This window comes from Centropristis striata, chromosome 23 (assembly GCF_030273125.1).
Source record: "Centropristis striata isolate RG_2023a ecotype Rhode Island chromosome 23, C.striata_1.0, whole genome shotgun sequence".
Lineage (NCBI taxonomy): Eukaryota > Metazoa > Chordata > Actinopteri > Perciformes > Serranidae > Centropristis > Centropristis striata.
In genome coordinates this window covers 11,891,315-11,912,746 of record NC_081539.1, presented here as the reverse complement: position 1 = coordinate 11,912,746, position 21,432 = coordinate 11,891,315, and positions in this window count along the sequence as shown.

The window sequence follows — 21,432 nt, the reverse complement described above, 5'->3', positions numbered from 1 at the left end:
ATCCCTTGAACAATGTCACAGATCAAATGTAATAGAAAAAAACCCAGTTTTGAAATTAATCTCAGATTAACACATTGGTAATACTGACCTAATCTTATTTGCTCTGCAGGTATTAACTTTAGAATCCACGGGATAACTGTAGCTGCTACCAGTGGATCCTCGTGCTGGAAAACACACTTGATTTACATTTTTTTCTTGAAAACAAACCACAAAAGACAAGGGAATTATTTAAATATGTTTTGTTTTTATTTTGAGAAGAAAAAATATTATCAAAGGCTCGCAAAACAAAGGGAGGTAATGTGGGACTTCAAATTTGGCAGTTCTCCAATTTGATATGTAAAAATGCTTGATTTTGAGTCTGTCTCTCGTCAGAGTTCTGCTTAATTTAAATGTATCATTGTCAGGATTTGTTTTCCTGCATGCCAAAGTCAAAGAATAAAGTTATTTTCCTCACAATTTAGTGAATTTCTTAGTTTATACGGGACACAGATAACATGTTTTCTACTTCCTGTGAAGTCTCCTAATAAACAATAATAAATACTCCTATTAAATCTACTGCATTTATCCGTAAGATGTTTTATTAATATAAGTCTTACTATAGTAGTAGTTGTATAAGAGGCAGTAACATTCAAAACACTTTTATTTGACATTTTTATTGAGTGCCTCCTAGCAACAAGCTTTGAGAAGAATGTAATTTGAACTATTATTGTGAAGGGCAAAACAGAAGGAGTGAACATTCAGGCATGTTGATATTTTACCTGTGTCTGAAGAATACCATGAACTGAAGGGAAGTGGTGGTGTTTCTGCACTGTAATTACCCAATAGGGTTTGGCTGGAAATCACCCAAAATCTATTTCTCAAGTTAAAGTGAAAATCAATTTTCATTTTTGTCCCAAACCATAAATTCAAATTAATGCATAAAATCGATTAGTCACCCAATTCTAGGTGTTCCCTACCTCTTTTTTTAAAACCCCACAGCCCTATCAGCTGAGCTCAAGTATCCCGTCATTAACATTAATCTGTCATGTTACTAAATGACTGGATTTTAAACTGAAAATTTATATGTACAATATTCTATTCCATATCCAACTGCTGACTCGGTCTACATTGTATATAATGTTCCTAAAGTTATTTTTTATTTTATTTTTGTTTTAATTGTTAATACTTTTTTATATTTCTACTTTTTTATATTGTAAATTGTAAATAGTTTATTATATTTACTTGTCTATTTGCTTATATTTTTAGTTCATACTGCTGTTTAGTATTTATTGTTTTTTGTTGTCCACTTTGCTGCTATAACACTTGAAATTTCCCCATTGTGGTACTAATAAAGGAAATCTTAATCTTAATCTTAAAAGGATATTCATGCAGCCTTTGTTTCATACAACTGTCAGGTTGTTTTGGACAAGTTTGCATTTGTACCACTTGGAGTGGCAACATCTGAACTTTTCAACCATTTATCCAGCTTCCTATTTAAGCAGTTTGATCATAACTTTTAGCCAACAGTTTCAGCAGTTTATTCATTAGCTCAAGATTGTAATTGTTCATCCCTTAAATGTGGATAACTCTCTCAGTTCAACAAGCAATTGCTTATCCATTACATGTAGTATGTGATAGGGTTGAGTGGATAATTTAGTTTTTACGAGAATACATCATACAAGTATAATGTGTCAGTATCCTATGACATCACCACCCACAGTCCACCTGTCAAGAATTTATTCATGCTTCACATAGTTCACGCCTACCTCAGCCAACTCTTAACCAAGAAAATGCTCTACTTAGGCTGTTTCTTATTTGGTGATTGACGCCCTGTCACTGCTCCAGCTGCTCTTCCTCGAAGTGGAGAGAAAACAGGTGGCCATTCATTTGTTTCAGTGGAACGGACAGTCTATAGAAGTGTTGAGTTATTATGACTTCATGACAATTCATAAAGTTCTAAGTTAACAGGGGCAATGAATGTATGTTGCTGAAACACTGAGATATTCAAACAAAACAATATATATATATATATATATATATGTATATGTATATATATATGTATGTATATATATATATATATATATATATATAGTTTTTTTTAATTATTTTTATTATTTTATTTATTCTATTTCCATTTAGTAGTACCGCTTTCTCTGCCTAATAATTATACATAATATTTATTATCATATATTAATACTTAACTGCTAGATGTATAACTGAAACACACACACACACACACACACACACACAGGGGTACCATTATTGTCGCTGTCTGTCCATATCACTGTATTGATATTATTATTATTGCACATTAAAAAAAATAAAAATAAAAAAATAAATATGTGGACTCATCTGAGGCGCCACCACCTCGAGGCTTAGAACAACATACACATTGTTTGCTATCCAACTGTTAATATATTTTGTTTGTTTTGTTAATAAATGTTTGTTTTTTTGTTTCAAAAAAACAAAAAAACAAAACAAAACAAAGCCACGTTTGCCAACACTTTTCTTGGTCTTCAGTTGCTTCATTCCAGATGGCTGTGTCGTGAAAATATAAGTGTATTCCAATGATCAGACGATAGGAAAGATGAAAAATTAGAAGAGCCTCCTCTGTGAGCCCTCTTGACTTCAGTTATTTTGCTTTCCTCACTTATCTCTCTCCTCTCGTGCCTTTAATTGCTTAAGCAAAACAGCCATTTAGAGCTTTTTCCTTGCACTGACAGGCTCTGCTGCCGAATCAACATGCTCAATTGTCTGAAATATTACAGAACCTAGTGCCAACAATGTGGGTTTTACACAAAAAAGTAGGGCTTCAGTCCCTCACCGATTGCCCAACATTTGCAGATGGCTGCAGAAGTCGAGGGGGAGCTGCAGATTAGGGTGATTATTCTCCTCAGGCTCATCACTGCGAGTGACCCCTTTCTCATAACACACTGCCTGATACATTGTGATTATTAAAATATCGATCATAGCCTCTCCCATTAACTTCTCTGTGGTTATTACCCTGATGTTTTGAGGCCTGTGTCTGCAGCGGTAAAAGGTCAGCTGCATATGCCTCACCTACTTCTATAAATTCATATATAAATTCAGAAACATACATAATAGATGACTCACTTTCCCAGGCAAACAAACACAGCGTCTAACTTCCTCACGGTCCATTAAACACTTGGTAATCTAAGATACATGGTTTGCTTTTGAGTGTCCGTTCATGTATGTTTAAACGATATAATTGCCTGTCAGCGGATTTTGAAGCTGAGGAGTTAATTATCTTCTGTTTGTGTGTGAGTGTGCGTAAGAAAGAGAGGTGAGTGTTGACATAGCTGACAGGTGAGTGGCAGGTTGCAGCAGATGGCGTGTGGCGTTGTATACCATGAGTGGGAGCATTTAATGAAAATGAGAGTTTTAAATGTAGCAGTATGTTCTTAGAATGTCAAATTAGCTTTCTGACGTCTCTGTAACAACCATTCGTTGTATACAAGACTGAACCTCTAATGCTCGGACGCTATTAATAGTAAAGTAATAATACTTTTCCTATAGATCCATCACAACAATTAAGGCGCCTAAATGTATGAAATTCCTGCCTAACTAAATGAGGTATGTCATCCATATATCTGTCCAGCAGCCTTTGATGTACCTTTGAAACAAACTTCAAAGCCTGGCGACCAGTGCTGGCTTGTACTGATGTCTTGCAGAGGGCGCGTAGGGTGTGCCGCTATAGCACAAGATATGAAGCCTTTCACTGTGGGGCAGCAGAAGCAACTGCAGGGCAGCCACGGTCACAGAGTTAAAAGGGGGATACACTTCCAACAAATGACCCGTGTGCCGCAATAAGTGAAAAATAACGGAGCAGCATTTGGCCTTATTTGTGTTCAAGGTCACTGGTTACTGGGAGTGTAACCTCCTAAAACACAGGCAGAGAGGCACACTCATGGTAAAACACACACTCAGTGGGGGCAAGTTTGTCTCTGAATTCCAAAAACATGACCACTCCTAAAATGATTCATATGAGTGTTTCTGGGGTTGACCACATAAAAGCAACTAAAGGTTTTCAAAGTTAGTGTGACTGGAAAGATTATTCTTAACCAAACCACCACAAAAGGGGTTTTATCCACCAATGACTGGTTTTCATTATTTTTGTACGGAATTGACCGATCTTAAATACCGCCCCTCTGTTCTCCAACAACAGTTGAGCAATCCTTGTACTGTTAAACCTCAGTCAACCATGTCCTCGGTTCATCAAAGCTGAAAAGAGACCTAGATTTTAAAGATGGTTAAAAGCTGTGGTTAGGGGATCGAAGCGACACTTGATAGCTTGACCATGCCAGAAATTTTAGGGCTTGGCAATATGGACCACAAGTCATATCCCAATATATTTAGGCTGAATATCGATATATGATATATATCCAGATATTTTTATCGCAAAGTGAGAGCAAATGTTCAGTCAAAGTAAAAGCCAAATATGACATGTCACAAGTAGTTTTATTGAAACATTTTATTTAAGTGAACATAAATACTGTATAACAAGAGTACCTTAAAAAAAATCAAAGCTCCATAAAGTGCACATTTAAATAAAAAATATCTTTAATAAAAATAGCCTATGAAATAAAATAGGCCAATCTTTTTCTGATATAAATATATTTATATGAGAAAAGAATAACAAACATTACAAAATAACTAGATATGACAAACCCTAGGAAGGGCAGCATTTATATATAAAGAAATATTTTTTTAACCATATCGATATATGATATGGTCTAATTCCATATCACATTTTAAAATATATCGATATATTTTTTATATTGATACATCGCCCAGCCCTAGTCACAATCCTCATGGATTTATTACATTAGATATAGTCACATTTTAAGCTAGCTAATGTTGGCAAAAATGCAAGCTAACTAGCTAACTAATATATAGCTACTTCAAGTGGAGTTAGCCCAATGTCAGGTCATCAACATCGGCTAGATTTGCTGTGACAGATAGGTTGGTTGCTGAAGTGTTTTTTCAGATGATATGAATTGTTACCCAGAAAAGATCAAGCCTCAATTAACTATGATATGGATATATGTTAGGCTACAGGCCATCTTTAAGTAACTTTTGTTAATATTAACCTTGCTAATGGCTTCTTGAAGCTAATATTGACCATAGACTGTATGTAAATTATGGACGTAGTCACTGTGACGTCACCCATTGGTTTGTGGACTGCCCGTTGGAAGCATCGAGTTTAGCATTACACTCATCGCCATCTTGTGTCCACATCTTGTTTCCGATACGCGGAGCAGACCATATTTGGACTGTGGAGGAGCGAGAGGGATTTGACGACACTGACTACACGCCTCTCTACACCTCAACCTGACTGAGAGAAGCCGCTGCTAATTCATGTTAGCATTAACTGGGATGTGAGTTTTGGCTAGCAAAAAACAACAAACAAAATGTACGTTACTTTCCTCAGAAAAATGAACAGCGACTTTTAGGAGTGTCTGTTAGTCCAACCAAACGCTGAACAAGACATTTTTAATGAGCAAAACGTTCAAATAAACTGTCATTAAGTGAAAATACAGTTAAAGGGTCAAAGTTATGAGACCAAACCGCTAAACCTCCTTTTTTATATCTATATAATGTTATATATAACTTTATTGACACAGTGCCATGGATACGCATTGTTCTGCTTCTCTCCAGATGACAGCTCGACCTGTCAATCAAAGGTAGCCTCGCCCCAAATCATACGATTCTTTATCTTCTATTTTCTTCTAAATGGGGCCCTTATGAGAACTATTAACATCAAATTGTCTTGAAGAAGATTTTTTTACTACAATAGAGACTAGTGTTGTCCTAAAAAAGATTTCCAAGGTAATGAATCAAATGAGAAGTTTTCTCATTTTGCACTGAAATGAATGGACAGATTTTTCTGCCAGCCAAACTTAGCGCCCCCTACTGGAATTTTCGGTAGAATGCAGGCTTAAGGCACTTCCTGGTTTGCCTCCAAACTCAGACACGGAGATTGCTGCCTGATATTGACTGACCCCCAAAAACAACCCGACTAAACCAAACGGGTGTTGTCATTTTTGTTTTCATCAAGTTTGTCAACCTACCAACAGTAGCTTGGACGTGGGACTTGTTCAATTTTGATTTAGAGGTGCTATCTGGACCTTTAGACAAAGTAAGGCTAGCTGTTTCCTTTATTTCTACTCTTTGTGCTAAGAAAAGCTAATTGGCAGCTAGCAGGAGCTTTGTTCAAGCTCACGGTTGGTATCAATCTTCTCAACAAACTCTTTCAAGAAAGTGAATTTGGAAGTGTTTTTTGCAAAATGTCAAACTATTCCCTAAAGGTTTGTTAGTACTAGTAGTAAGGAAAAAGTATAATAGAAGTCGTTCTTCAGGAAAAACATTTTTTTTGATGATCGTCTATGACCAGATACTTGAGAAGATAGATGTAGTGTCCTCACACAGAGATAGCAGTGGCCCTTCTGCTCTCTGTAAATGCCACTTTTTGCAGCCTGATAATCCCAGCATGTCAGTTCAAATGCCATCTGGATATAGAACAACCATGAGCTTTAATGTAGTGCTTTTATTTTGGGATGTATGCAGCGTCACATTTTCCTCTGAGTATCAACTTAGTGTCTAATGCCCGAAAACGTACATTGAAAAATGAGTTGTGAGTAGTGGTGGAGTGTGAAGCTCAACAGCTCAGATGCTCTTTAAATGAGTCCTCCATCTACAGGGCAGCACCAACCACTGAGAGCCCTCGCTGATATTAAGTAAACAGAAACGTGTGTTAGCAAGGATGAAAGCACAGTAAGTGATGAGTCCAGCTTCAACTGTGTAATGACTGTGCGATCATGGCTGTTTGAGTGTTTTTGTGTTGAAGCAATGCATTTCAGCTGCTTCGAGTGTTAGAGTGGGCTTTCTTTTCCTCCCTCGGTTCGGGATGGACAGGAGTGGAGGCGCACAAAGCTCCTCGGTGACAGGATGTTGAACACAGTCAGTAAAAATGACAAGTGTAAAGACGAGCGAAATAATAGTGTCATGGAAATTCTTCCCCGTTTTGCTATATTTTTTTGTCTGTTGGCATAGTCGGCGCACACGGTACGACAAAAGTGATTAGAGCCGTGTTGCCTGGATCCACTTTGTTCTGAGTAGAGTCACTGCTGGCAGCTGTCTGAGGTGATGCAACCGCGCCTCCAGAGAGAAACACAGACCAGCTTATTTATAAAAGCCAAAGGGAAGATGAAAGGACAAAGGGAGCTCGAGTGACCTGTTTGGAGAGGGAGGTTCAAAGTCAAAGCGAAGTCATCTGATCTTTACGGGGACAAGGGTGAGATAATGAGCACTGAGAATAGCCCTTGAGAGGGAATCACAGAGAGTTCAATTAGGCTTCCTTGCTGTTGCTTCTGGCTCAGTCTGACTGCCGCGTGTGCCAGGATGAAATGTCTTGAGTTGTTCTAATGACAAGAGCCCACTCGGAGCGCCCTGTAAAACCAAATCTCAATAATATCCCCTCATCGCCTCGTAAGCAATAAGAGGTGCATGCTGCTTAACTGCTGATATTAAAGCCCACCGTGGAATAGCTTGCTAATTGTTTTCACTTTGTTTTTGCTGATTTTAACTTCTTAATGAGGGTTTTTTTTCTTGTGCGCAGTGAGGGTCGAAGGTTGGGCGTGTTGTTTTCATTTACTGTTTTCATTTCTTCTCCTAATGTGGGCGGGTTATTCCTGTGATTAAGGGCTGCACAAATAAACAACCGGAGAATAACAAAATAAAGGCCGGTCGGTTTAGCCCCGAGAATTGCAGTAATACCCTTCTTTGTATTCTGGTCAGTCGAAAATAGTCATTGGAAAGTATTTATCGCTAGACCCCTGTGGGCAAAACTAACACATGAAAGGAAAAATACCACTTGGAATTTCTACTCCGCTGTTGTTCAGTAAATATAGATTGTGAGATAAATGTGATTCAAAGTCACATCACCATCTGCTGCACATACGTTCCCATTTAAACTCCATCATCTGTGTCAGAGACAGCACTGATAAACATCATCACTCCGATGCACCAAACTCAGATCACTGAAGTGGCAAGAAGTGGAAAGAAAAACATTCAATTTGTGTGGGACAATCCTTATTGACCTGAAGCAGCCATCCTTTGCAGCCTGTGGTCAGGTGGCCATCAAGCTGTGAATGCTACAAATCAGTCCTCCTACAGTTTTACAACATTTGTTTCTAGTTTCCTAACCCACTTTACAGGTACAAACATGAGGAAATAAATTTGTAGCGTAACTGTATCCCAAATCGGACACATGTCGGCTAAGATTCTATCAAAATTTCACATTAACTACTAATATAAATGATGATAATAAATGTTATGCTTCCAATTAATTAAATGGTGTGAAACTAAAGTCTAACTTCTTATCTTTCGAACTGTATATTGTTTTAACTGTGTACGTTAAGCTCGGGTTTACCAGAGTCGGCAAAATGACGCTAACGCTGGTGAATTAGCCGTGTGCTAACTGTATCCCAAATCGGACACATGTAGGCTAAGATTCTATCAAAATTTCACATTAACTACTTATATAAATGATAATAATAAATGATATGCTTCCAATTAATTATACGGTGTGAAGCAAAAGTCTAACTTCTTATCTGTCGAACCGTATATTGTTTTAACCGTGTACGTTAGCCTCTGGTTTACCAGAGTCAGCAAAATGACACTAACGCCGGTGAATTAGCCGTGTGCTAACTGTATCCCAAATCGGACACTTGGATCTCCTCGCTGTAAAACAATGGGTGCTGCTGATTTTTTCGGGGGAATTTGGATGTTTCTGGGTAAGCCAAATAAATATCACCGTTATCAACCATCATTATCAACACACCCGAACCGTACTTTTGTCCTTCACAATAAAATACAGTACAGTAAAAACAGATGAACTTTTAAGATCGTCGCCTGAGTGTCGTCCAGGCGTTCTTACGGCTTTCTCTCATCAGATTTACTATGGTATTGTAATTAGACATGTAAATCTCCATGTACATAAATGAAATTTCACATGTAGATTGTTAAATATGTATAAATCAATTATACCTACACTGGTGGTTTGGATCTTATTCGAAATGACCGTGAAAACACCGGAAAGTACGGCATTGCAGATGTGTCCGATTTGGGATAGAGTTACTATAATTCAGTAAATAACTCAAATGTCACTGAGTTCCCATGTAGGTGGCATTTAAATGAATGAGCAGGAAAATAGTCAGTATCTCCTATAGCAGCTGGAGTTCTCGATGTATAAGTGTGAGGCATGTGGGCGGAAAACTACAAGATAAACAGAACAGTGCAATGCTATTAGACCTCACATTTACTTTGTTATGTGAAAAATGTCATGCCACAACAGGAGATTGTAAAACATGCCTGCAACCTGGGAATTTGGAACATTTGAGCAATAATTTCAACTCATGATCATTTCTGGCTGATGCATGAGCATGCAGGAGCCCCATACGACTTGCAAATGTTTCTGCAATTTTGGGACAGATAATCATTTGAGAACGTGATGTCACCACAAATTGCTTTTGTGAAACAGATACCTAGTCCTCTGTGGGGCTGCACGAAAAAAAAAAAAAAATATGTGTGATTATTTTGAGTGTTAACAGCTGCAAGATATTGGAGGGAATGATAATTTTTGCATCATTGTTTATCACCCCCAATAATAAAATCAATTAAAATCGACTGAAATGTGGTTTGAAACAAATGAAATGAAAGCCAATACAAAATGAAAATGACAAAAAAATACAAATGGTAGACTGAAACTACAGTTATAGTGCAGCTATGTTGCAGCTGTACACTTTAAATGGCCCCAGGTGCAAACAGAGGAAATAAAAGTGCAGAGTTTTTAAATTAGATTTCAAAGTGGCTAGCAGTTGAACCTTCCTGCACTTGCCAATCTGCTAACCATATGCCAAAGAATACCAAAGATATATCAGTAGAGCTTTGGGACTCACCAGATTGGTTCCTGCCCCAGTGTCAACGCCTGCTAGCCTGTGGTGACTATTCCTAGCTGAGATAATGACTGAACATCCCTGTATGTGTCATAATGAAAATGGTCCGTTGACTAAAAAACAGAAGTGTTGCATATTCCATAATTGTCTTGTCTGATTTTCAGTGTGAACCTTCATGTTTTACTGCTCACTGTAAACTGTAATAGCTTGGCTTTACATAAAAAAGTCAGGAAACCAATCGCCTCAATATTTCCAACTAGAATACAGCTGTGAATCATTCATTATAAGTTGTTAAAGTTTAAAAGAACTGTGCGGAGGCAACTCATGTCACGGCAGTAAAGTAAAGTTAACTTTAAAAAATCATTCATTAAGTTGACTCTAAAATGTCAAAGTATTCACATTTATATTTAGCATTTATATTTTCAGTCAGAAGTAATTGTGTAAGGTGTTCTGAGAGACATAGTGCCAATCTCAGTGTAATAGCCATCACATTAATGGTTAAAACTATATAGAACAGCACAAACATAAATGATCAGGTTCTAAACCAACTTTACTTTGACAAACACTTGCCAAACGTATTAACCGACTCAATCCAGCACTAGGCTTGATGGGAAATGTGGCAATATGCAAGCAATAAAATTTAAAAAATGCAGTACTCTCTGTACTCTGCCTGCAGGTTTTTCTGATGAATATACTTTTAAGTAAAGGTTACTTAAAGCTGATGAGTTTATTAACTTTCCTCACAAGAAAGTTGTTTAAGTTTAATTTAGTAGAACCAACAAAATGAGCAGAAATGAGTAAAGGTCACCATGTTTTTTAAGCAAGTTAATCAATGACATTTTAGTGTATGAAAGAGACAGAAATATTATATCATCCATGGTTTTTTTTACACACCCTAGAATTAAACCGGCTATTACGGAAAAGTCTGAAATATGAATGTGGTGAATATCATTTTTTAACAACTGGGTTCATCAAGGACATATCCTCTGTAAATCTGACAACTGGCAATTATCATGGAAGCTGTTGATTTTTCTTGACCATTTTACTGTCAGACTAATTTCACACTAGGCCGAGGAAATAACAAGAATAACCAGAAATCCCATTGGCTGACCCACAGAGGCCCCAGCGTTTCATAAGGCGGCGCGCGGCGGTATATTAACATTAAGTACTCAATAAATCTTCATAACAGCTGGTGTTGGCTTCAAATTTATAGCTATAATTTTTTCTCATGAAGTCATTTAACAAAAAGTCCATTCTCAGTGTAAGGAGGGGGGAGAAAGTCACTTAAATTGATTCGGGGGCAGAGGAGCACACGGTGTAGACGGACACCATAATTCATCAATTTTAAATTCTAATTTGCAGCAGTGCCCCTGAGATTAGCAGAGATGCAAAAGAAGTGGCACGGCTTCTGACTGCACTGTGACGAGAGGCTTGATGACATATAACTATGCTGTACTGGTACGGTGAAGAAAAAGACATTCAGAAAAATGATTTTCCAATGTTTTTCAAGCCCCCTTTTTCCTCCTGTTTGTGTACGAACATGTGTGGAAAGAGAGCCGTATGAGCAGCCATGCAGTTGAGCATGAATTGACAGCTACCTGTTTGCGTTCACAGCACAAGGCGATTGATTTTGTCAGCTCAACAGCAGCACATGAACCGTTCCTGCTCTCATAATCAGCCATGACATTACAGCTCAGTAGCTCACATAATGGAGGTCTCTCCTGATCACACTTTAAATATTCATGTGCTGCCGGTGTAATTCACACACTGCAACATCTATTGCCGTGTTCCCTCCGTAGGGCCGGCTCCAGCTCTGGATCTCGGTGTCGTACTCATACAAACCTTTCTCACTGGTAGTTTGTTTACAGCTCACTGCTGCAGTTCACCTAAAGTCACCGCGCTGGAAATAGCAGCAAATTAAATTTTCACAGAGTTGAATTTAGATTTGCAGCATTAAACTTTGATTCAAAATAGGACACAACTTGTTGAGCATTTGTTTCAGGGTGACAGGTGTTTATATGAAGTAATCACAGCTTTATTATAAACAAATTTAAACTAATGATTTCTTTGGGAATTGGGTCTGGCATTGCTTGAAGCAAAAAAAAAAAAAAAAAAAAATCATAGTGCTCCTTTAGAGTCATGGAAAAACACTTTAGGCCACCCTTGTTTTCTTCAATTAATTGTTTATTTTAATACCTGGTACAACTAAAGGAACAATTGTTTGGACAAATCTAATGATAACAACAAAAATAGTTTATAACGGTTTAATTTAAGAGCTGATATCTAGTCATTTTCCATGGTTGTCTTGATAATGATTTTGGTTATAATCAAGAAAACTGTGGAAAATGGCTCTTGAATTAAACTCTGAGCTATTTTTGTTGTTATCATTATATTTGTCAAAACAAATGTACCTTTAGTTGTACCAGGCATTAAAATTAACAAGAAATTGAAGAAAAAGGGTGGTCTCATTTTTTTTTCCATGACTGTACATGTGCATTAATGTGTCATGGGTAATCACATCATATTGTTGGATCATTGGACACAGCATGAGCACATGAGGTTGAAATGCACCACAGATTCAGAGCACATTTCATTCTCCGTAATACATACACACATACACACATACACGGTTGCCAATTTATTAGGTACATTTAGCTGAAACAAATAGCCTAACACTGTGTCCTAACAGCAACCATTTCCTCTCATCACGTAACATTGGAATGTTTTAAACTTCATTGAATCTGCTAAATAGGCACTCCTGCATCATGCACAACCCAAGTTGAAGTTTGAACATAAACTCTATTGTTTCTGTGCAGTTTTTGATTAAATATGTCACTAAGGGGTAGCTAATTATTACATTTTTTTTGTTTACAGTTAAGACAATGGCCCAACTTTTTGGGAATCAGGGTTGTAAACAAACAGCAAACACATGGTCGTCCATAAAGTTAGAATAATTTTGTTTTCAGACACAATCCTCTGTTTAATGTGGTTTCATTTTCATTGTGATATGTTTGGAAGAGATTTATTAATAAAGTTTTGAGAAGATATACACTTCATCTGTCAATAATAAATCACATTGTCACAACCATTTCATGGAAAGAGATAAAAAATATTTTATTCCAACTTTATGAGTGACCGTGTAGAGATGCAACCACTTAAAAGAGGGATAATTAGCCTGCTTGCTATCTATCAGCTCAAAATGGCGCCATAAATACATATCATGATACAGGGGTTATGATTCAATATAGGGAAATATTTCAATACAGTATGCAAGCCGGTAGATTGCATACTTTTAGGATAAAGAACACACCACCATATGCATAAAATCTGAGTAAAAATGGTTGACTTTTTTCATGCATTTGCAATGATCTTGGTCCCTTTTTGTGCAATCTGTCTGATATGAATCTTTGCATGTAAACTTTAATTAAAAATTGATATAGTAAAATGGTCCTGCAGCAAATCCTGCAAATATTTTTTATGTGTTTCTATTATTTTGTTGTTAAAATGGAGAAATATGTAGATCCTTTTCTTCCTACATCTAAAACAAAAAAATCAATAGCCAAATCTATTTCCCGCTTTCCCATTACTTTGGATTATTCAGAGAACTTGTTGTAATTGGTTTTCAGAGGGACTACTTATTCATGGTGGAGGGTATTTCCAGTGTAAGCATTCATCTCTATTATATTTTTTATTCTGCAGAATTCAAGATCGATGTCTCAAAACTGGAGCAAGAAACCCCCAAACTGTCTGCATGGCTAAGTACCACCAGAGGTAAGTGAGGAAATAGGCTGCCTATTGTGTAATGAGGATGAGCTTTCCCTTTAATCACAAAGAGAACAGATATAAGTAGGACTATAAAAGCCATGACAAATGAAGCCTCAGAACATATGTGATCAGCTTTCTGTCTGTGTCTGCGTCACCTTATAGCACCTTCCGCTCACGACTCAAGCAAATCATGGGCGTTATTATTTAAAATGAAGACAAAAGAAATGGATTTACATCATTGTTGAATTACAACAAAAGCATTTTCAGGGAAAAGGTGATCCGTGCTGTTTGAAAAGTGCTCTGTAGGTTTGATGAATAAAAATCCCATCCGCTCGACATCAGTTTCATAGTGACAAATGAACGGTTTGATCTGGAACACACTGATGCTGGGCTTGCATACAGTGATGACAATAAGCTTTTGAAGCGCCATCAGCAAGATGTGCCGAGTCACTGCTGCCCCATTTCCCAAACACACACACACACATAGACACACAGAGTACTGTAGGTGCTGTAGCATGTGCTCCTTCTAGTTCTATAGCTAATACTATATTTTATAATGCAGAGGGGGTGGAAACAATGAAACAAAGATGTTAAATACATAAAACATGACAGCTGGGAAAACAGTGACCTGTGGAGGGCATTGTACAGTCAAACGGTTCTTAGAATAGGCTCATGATTTTTTCATGCAACGCTTTAAACAAGGTAATAAACATGGTGAACTTGGTGCCGTGGACGGTGTGTCATCATGTGTGGGCTTGAGGCACAAAAGTAGAAGCTCCAAAATATGTTGCAGGTTAAATCTGCATTAATTTAACATTGTGGCACGCCATAAAAAAAAAAAAAGTAAGAGTAATATATTTGTCAAGCTCCGTACAAAGACTGCTTCGGAAGTTTGATCTGCATTTCAATCAGGCAAACAAATCTCCCCATTTAGTCAGATGCTGTGTTCCTGCCTTGTGGCGCTAAGCTCAAGTGAAAAGATGAAAGGCGAGGAAAACACTAACAATGCTGTGAGGCACATAGAGTAAACACGCAACTGTCTCATATCTCATTTTGTATGTGCGAGGATTCAGTTTGAGGCAGCGGTTAAAGCTGCAGCAGCATTAAATAATAAACTGTAGTTCTGTGCTTAATAGGTAACAGTGGGCGCGTGATGTGGACAGGGAGGAGGAGAGGTGCCCCGGCCATGAGCGTTTGGCTCTTTTCCAACTCTGGATGGGGTCTTCAGCTGGTAGGTTTGGGCCGCCGACCAAATTAGCTACCACTGAAACGGCCCCAAGCGACTGCAGCGCCTCCTCCTCGCCACAGTCCCTCCATCGTCATGAAAAATAAAACAGATACAACACCCCCGCGTTAGGGAAGCTTTCAACCTCTGCTCAGCCTCTGCTTTAATATTTCATGGCCTCCTCTTACTTATTTTAGTGGGAATAATTGATCTGGAAAGAGCACTGCCACGCAGAAATGAAAGGCTCTGAGGAGCTGGACAGAAAAAAACCTTCCACATCTATTATGGTTTTAACGGCTTGAGTTTCTGAGGCTTTTTTTGTTTGTTGCTGCCTGGCTCTACATCTGCAAATGAAACAACAATTTCTCATTTGTTGAAGAGGAGAAAATGCATTCTGAGGTGTAGCTCCATACAGAAAGACAAAATGTTCCACAGCTTGTTTAACCGCTAATGGATAGGTTGCTTTAAAAGGTGCATTCTGGGGCATTGTGTGCAGCTGTTAGGAAAACATCTCTATCAGGAACCTCGCTAGACTTTTTTTTAGACACAGACAAACATAGTTCTTTCACTGCAGTGCCTTTTTATTTAGACAAATACCAACATTACAAAAAAATAAGTTTATTCAGTACTGTGAATAACCCTTGTTCAGGGTATTCACCGTTATCGTTAGCATTGTGTTCCTGTTCTGGCAGCCAACACAGGGAGTCTGGAAACACAATTGATTCTTTCTCAGGGCTTAGGGCTAAGGCCACCCAGGGCCAGGAGCTGCATTTATTGATGCACAAAAACACCTCCAGAGATCTGCATCTGCAAGCATCTCGCCCCTTGTGAATTCCCGTTGCAAACCAGCTTAATGATTTGTAGCGGAAATGAAAAAAGAAGAGTGTCTCTCAGGCGTGTGAGGAGGACCAGAGAGGCAAAGTTTGCCAAACAAAGTTTCTGACAGCAGGAAGAAAAACAAACATTACAAAAGGTCTTCGTAGAAAAACAAGAAGTTGACTTGTCCGGCCATTTCGCTTGCCGAGGGCATTTTGCTCTGACAATTATCTCTGTTATTATTGAAAGATTTTCTGTTCAAGTGATGGAAGAGGTATTCAATATGTTTCTGTGTGTGTGATGCTGAGTAAAGGAAATAGAATACCTCTGTGACGGGTAGGACTGCGAGCCAATGGCAGACCAAGACAAATAAAGTCAAATGGCCATTTATCATGCTGACAGTTGGTATCCCATCTCGGTAATTACAGCTGATGCCTGGCCTTAAGATCAAACCAATCATTTCAACACAGGAACAAATGATGTGGAGCCAGGGACCATGGATTGCTTTAGAGATCAATGAACTTCATCAGGAAGCAAGTTAAGCTGAAAAACAATAAACAATTGTTTCACGTCCAACAATACATTTGCTGCACGTGATGGATCTCGACACACTGGCCACCTTTCTCTCGGACACTGGAGACAGGACGGAATTAGAGTAGGAGACAATCGATGCACTGGGGAGAGGACAATCCCTCTCAACACTGTGTTCTACCACCGACTGGGTCAACCACATAACATGCATTGAAACCCCATCTCTCATACATTATGGGTGTATGGTTCACAGCGTTTCTTACTGCTCCATTTCTTTTTCTCCCGGAGCTGCTAACAAGTGTAATAGTACCTTTTTAAAACATGTGGTGTAGTGAAACCTTAAAACCTTCGACTAAAAATAAAATAAACTTGATATTGCAGTCATTTTAAAGGAACAGTTTGACATTTTGGGATATCTCCCTATTGCTTTATTGCTAAGGCACTCTGATATCTGTACAGTAAATACATAGCTGAAGCCAGCAGACATTTAGCTTATCATTAAGGTTAAAAATGGGAGGAAACAGCTAGCCTGACTGTCAAAATCTGCAACTCTGAAGACTCTGTTGAAGCAATGTTCAGAATGAGTCAGTATCGACTTTCAAAGACAGACTGAATTTTACTGGCCTCTATGCTCCTTTCTAGTGCTTCCTAACACTGGTTTCCAGTGGGTTTGTGATGTTGAATGTGACACACCAGGAAAAAAACAAAAGAGAGAGGCATACTTGTCGACTGGGAAAGGAGCCTATTACCTGTTTTTAAGTGGGAGTTTTCTTTCACATTTAAAAAACACACATACGCACTGGTGGGAAAAGGGTATCAGTGAGCTTTAGAGATGCATGTAAATCGATTGTGCTACTTTTGGTGTCAACTGTACTCCGTCAGAACCAGAGCAGGAGGAGTAGGCCATGGACCGGTTTAGCAGTCTCTACAGACATCATTGCAGAGACAAAGAGACTGAAAAAGATATTAGACAGGAAAATACGAAAAACAGTAGTAGAGAGTGACCGAGCAAGAGGCTACTGGACGAGGGCAAATCTCTACTCTGAAAAAAAGGCTGTAAGAGAGACAACGAGCTGGACTTCTTGCTCTTAGACTAGTAAGTGATATTAGCTGGCTTGCTATGTCTTGTGTTGTTGCCCCTATTTAATGTTTAGGGTTTGATCATAAGTCATGAAATCATAACAAACAGCCGTTCGTATTTACAACAGTTAATTGTCATCTGAAACTGTACAGGTGCTAAAAAGCACAGAAAAGAAAAAAGGGATGTTTCGCTTTAACAAAACACACATAAACTCACACTGTAGTGTTGTGACATTTTCGATGGTTTATGCTTTTAGCAATTGGAAGGGAATCTATTTCAGAGGACCGATTAGTCTGTCTTCAAATTCTCCTTCAGAAGCAAAAGCCTGTTTGCAGAAAGCTATATAAATAGAGTTTGAAGGTGTCTGCTATGTCTCGCGTTTCATTTGACCATAGTGAGTCTCTCAGGTTGCCGGGGGGAAAGTGCTGACACTGTGTGGTTTCGCCATCTGCTCAGTGTCCTGTGAGATCCCTGGCTTGTTCATACATCGGCTGTCTGGCTGGAGTGAATCCGTGGGATGCAGTGATATACTTCTAGCGTGACCTCTGCAGTAAATGTATTTTATACTGTGCAGGGGAAAAAAATTCCATAAGCGTTGAGGGTTATGAGAAAAATGAAGGACAGATTAAAAAAACCCTCTCTAGATGTGCTGCTGAGACACTGCTATAATAGGTCACCTGTTATGCTTGGCCCAGCTCCAGAGAAATCTGTATTTTGGCAGAATGATGAGTAAAAAGGTGAAGGACCAGATGGATTCACTCTGTTTGTCCTTTCAATATGAAGGACCTTCTCTTATCCCTGAAAAGGACAGTACCAGCACACACCTGGATCACTAGTGGTAGCCTCAAGAATGCCTCAAGCACTGTACACTCTGAATCTATAAACATGCACTATTTAGGCTCTTCATTTACTTGTTTGGATCAGGCTGTATGATATTTTTCAGCATCTTCTGGTATATTGCTTTTATTGTTGTACTGAAAACTTGTTAGAGGAGAAATGCACAATATTCTTTGCTCCTTTCCTGTTGTTCTCTGCCTTCCTCTTGTGGTAATCTAGCCATAAATTATAAACTCATTTCCAAAACAACTGAAGAGAAATTCAATAGAAAATGCCTTAAAACACAATGAAAAACATCAGCTTTTAGTGAGTATCCCTTACAAAGAGATGTGGGTTTACACCTCCAGTATGTTCAACAATCATACTGGGGGAAATCCATCATAGAAGGGACAGACATACCAATTTCACCACCAACAGCAGCATCAATAAACCACAATACAGCCACTCTGTTAAAGCTGCCTACGAGAGAACAATCTTCTCTTGAAAGTAAAAAAAAAAATGCTTCCTTACACTTTGAGATGGACTGTTAATATCTGAGGATGTTTTTTCTCTCTTTTATATTACATTTACTTGCAACATTTGTCCATTGAGAGCTGTAATCCTTATGATTTTCATAAATAAAACCGATTTTTTGGTGCTATTTAAGCTTATCATTTTCTGCAATAACCATTCATTGTTAGCCTTGCAGTCTGATTTGCATACTGGAACCCCTCAGTATGTTTTTAATTTCTAAGATGCATTATCAACAAGTCCAATTGGGGCAGAGCTTGGTCCATTTTCAATCAAGGAAAACACACACTGAAATGTAGCTCTGAAAACAATTAGGTAAGAAATACACAATGTGATAATAGAATCTTGATTTATATTTGATAAGTGCTACCTAGTTTGACAGTTTGATTTGAGTTGCTCTGGTCAGTCATCCTATTAAAGCCACCTTATATTAGATATATTAGACGCATCTGCCAGAGCAAATAAAACATGATTCGACTGGTTTCCAGGCTAATCAATGTAATTATATTCTGTAATAACCTCTTTTATATAGTGCTTTTTATTGTTGGTGGCGGAGTTCAAGCTCTGGATCCCAATTGTCCACCAAGGTCTGTTGCCATATATATATTGACTTAAAAAATGTTTTTATCTTGATATTAAGTGATCAATACACCCGTTAAATATCGTGCAACTGATCCAACCCATGATCATGATTATATCTTTATCATGAATTATTTTAGTGATGTAGTGAAATCTGATATGCAAGAGGAATTTACTGGGAAAGATTCAGCATCTGATTCGGCACTACTGATTGTAATTTTAACTTATTTATATTAGCCTCACCCTTTACTGTTAACTATGTACAGGTCTTGGCAAGAATCTAGTGATATGTAACATTATACAGGGGTTACCATTCAGTATATGGAGATATATCGCAGATATACACAGATTTTAAACTGTCATAGTATATTTTTTTATGCAATAAGAACATTTTTCTTTTTTTTAATCTTTGCTTGTAAACTTTCATTTAAACATATTAGATGCAGTATTACAATACATAATGTTATGAGACTCAAATATATCAATATTAATGTTCTTACACCCCCAGTGTACAACAAAATTAACATTTTCGACTGCTGCATCTCTACATTAAAAGTATTCAACTTGCAAATCAACTGGCGGCTTTTATTGTGAAGCAGTCACAGAATAACTGCTTCACAATAAAAGCCAAGTGTGTCACCAAGGTGACATTGATTGTTCATCAAAATTATGTCTGCAAAACAACATTTTTGGCATGTCTTCAAATGCAAATCAGTTAAAAAATATATTTTCAACACAACAGCTCCTCAGCAAGGTAGTACACTTTATTGTGCCTTGTTATTGTGTTGGAAACTGCAGGAATACATCACATTATGGTTGTTATATTTATTGACTTACTTGTCATTTGAAACAGCATGAGTAAACAGATACACCAGTTGCTCTTCTGTGATATTTCTGCAAAGTAGCTGCTCAAGGGGAGTTTGCTAAATAATAAACTCCACTTACTGTTACGACAACAACAACAACGGATATTGAAGAATCAAATAGAACTGAAATAAGGGCAGAATAAGGGTTTTTTGTTTTTCTTTCTTTTCTGAACGAATCATTTTTGTGTCTATTTTTGGTTTTTCACTATGTTCACAAGTAACTGTTGCCTCTTTTCATTATTATATTGAAGACAATAAATAAATCACTGCGATCTATAAATAAAAAAGCTATGAAACTCCTTTAAAAGAATTAAAAAAAGATAAACAATAGCTACTCAATACAATTGAGGCAACAGATTGCACACAATATTATTAATTAAATCTAACTATGTTACAAGTTGAGTTAATAACTTAACAGGAAGTGCCTGTCAATTAAAAACTGACTAATTCTATTGTGTTGGATTCATTCAAAATTCTCTTGATTTAGAATTACATACACATAAAGATTATATTTAATGTGATCAAAATAAGTAGATTCTATCTCAAACATTTTTACATTACAGTTACTTAAACAACTGCCTCAAAATCAAGGACGCATTTAGATTTAATACATTTTATCAAATATATTAAGTAAAATGAAATGACTACAGAATAATTTAAACATATGCAAAAAAAGCAACTAAAACAGTCAGTATTGATGCAAACTGAGGTTAATTTGGTGACATGGTTGGTGAGTCCTGGACTACAGGTTGTCTGTTGTTTATCTCATGATTCTTTAATCTATCCCCTCTCAGACCACTTAAGCCCAAAAGGCAAATCCATTCTCTCTTCTTGCCCTTTATAAGTGCAGCGAGAGACAAGCAGATATTTTGGCTGCTGGGAACATAAAGCTCAGTCCATCGTGACAAACTTCTATCCCAGTCTTAGCGCTGACGCTGCAACACTGGGACTAAGCACTCTCCTTTTCCCATGAATACCGTCGCTCAGTGGATTACTCTTTCATCTATCATTTATTATACCCTGTATCTCTTTATTGCTCTCAGTGTAACAGTTTGTTGTAGGTTGTATCTTCTAGAACAGGAGCAGTTATCTTTGGAAGAGGATCTCCTTCCGGTAAATGGCTGCTTTTAACTACCATGACGGAGAAATTGTCAGTATTGGCGAATGATTACGTTGGAAATATAAAGGAACCCTGCAGCGCCGGCCTTCTGTGCAGCATAGTGTTCCCTACCCTTTAACATGTTCCTGCTATTCCCTCTCAAGTGC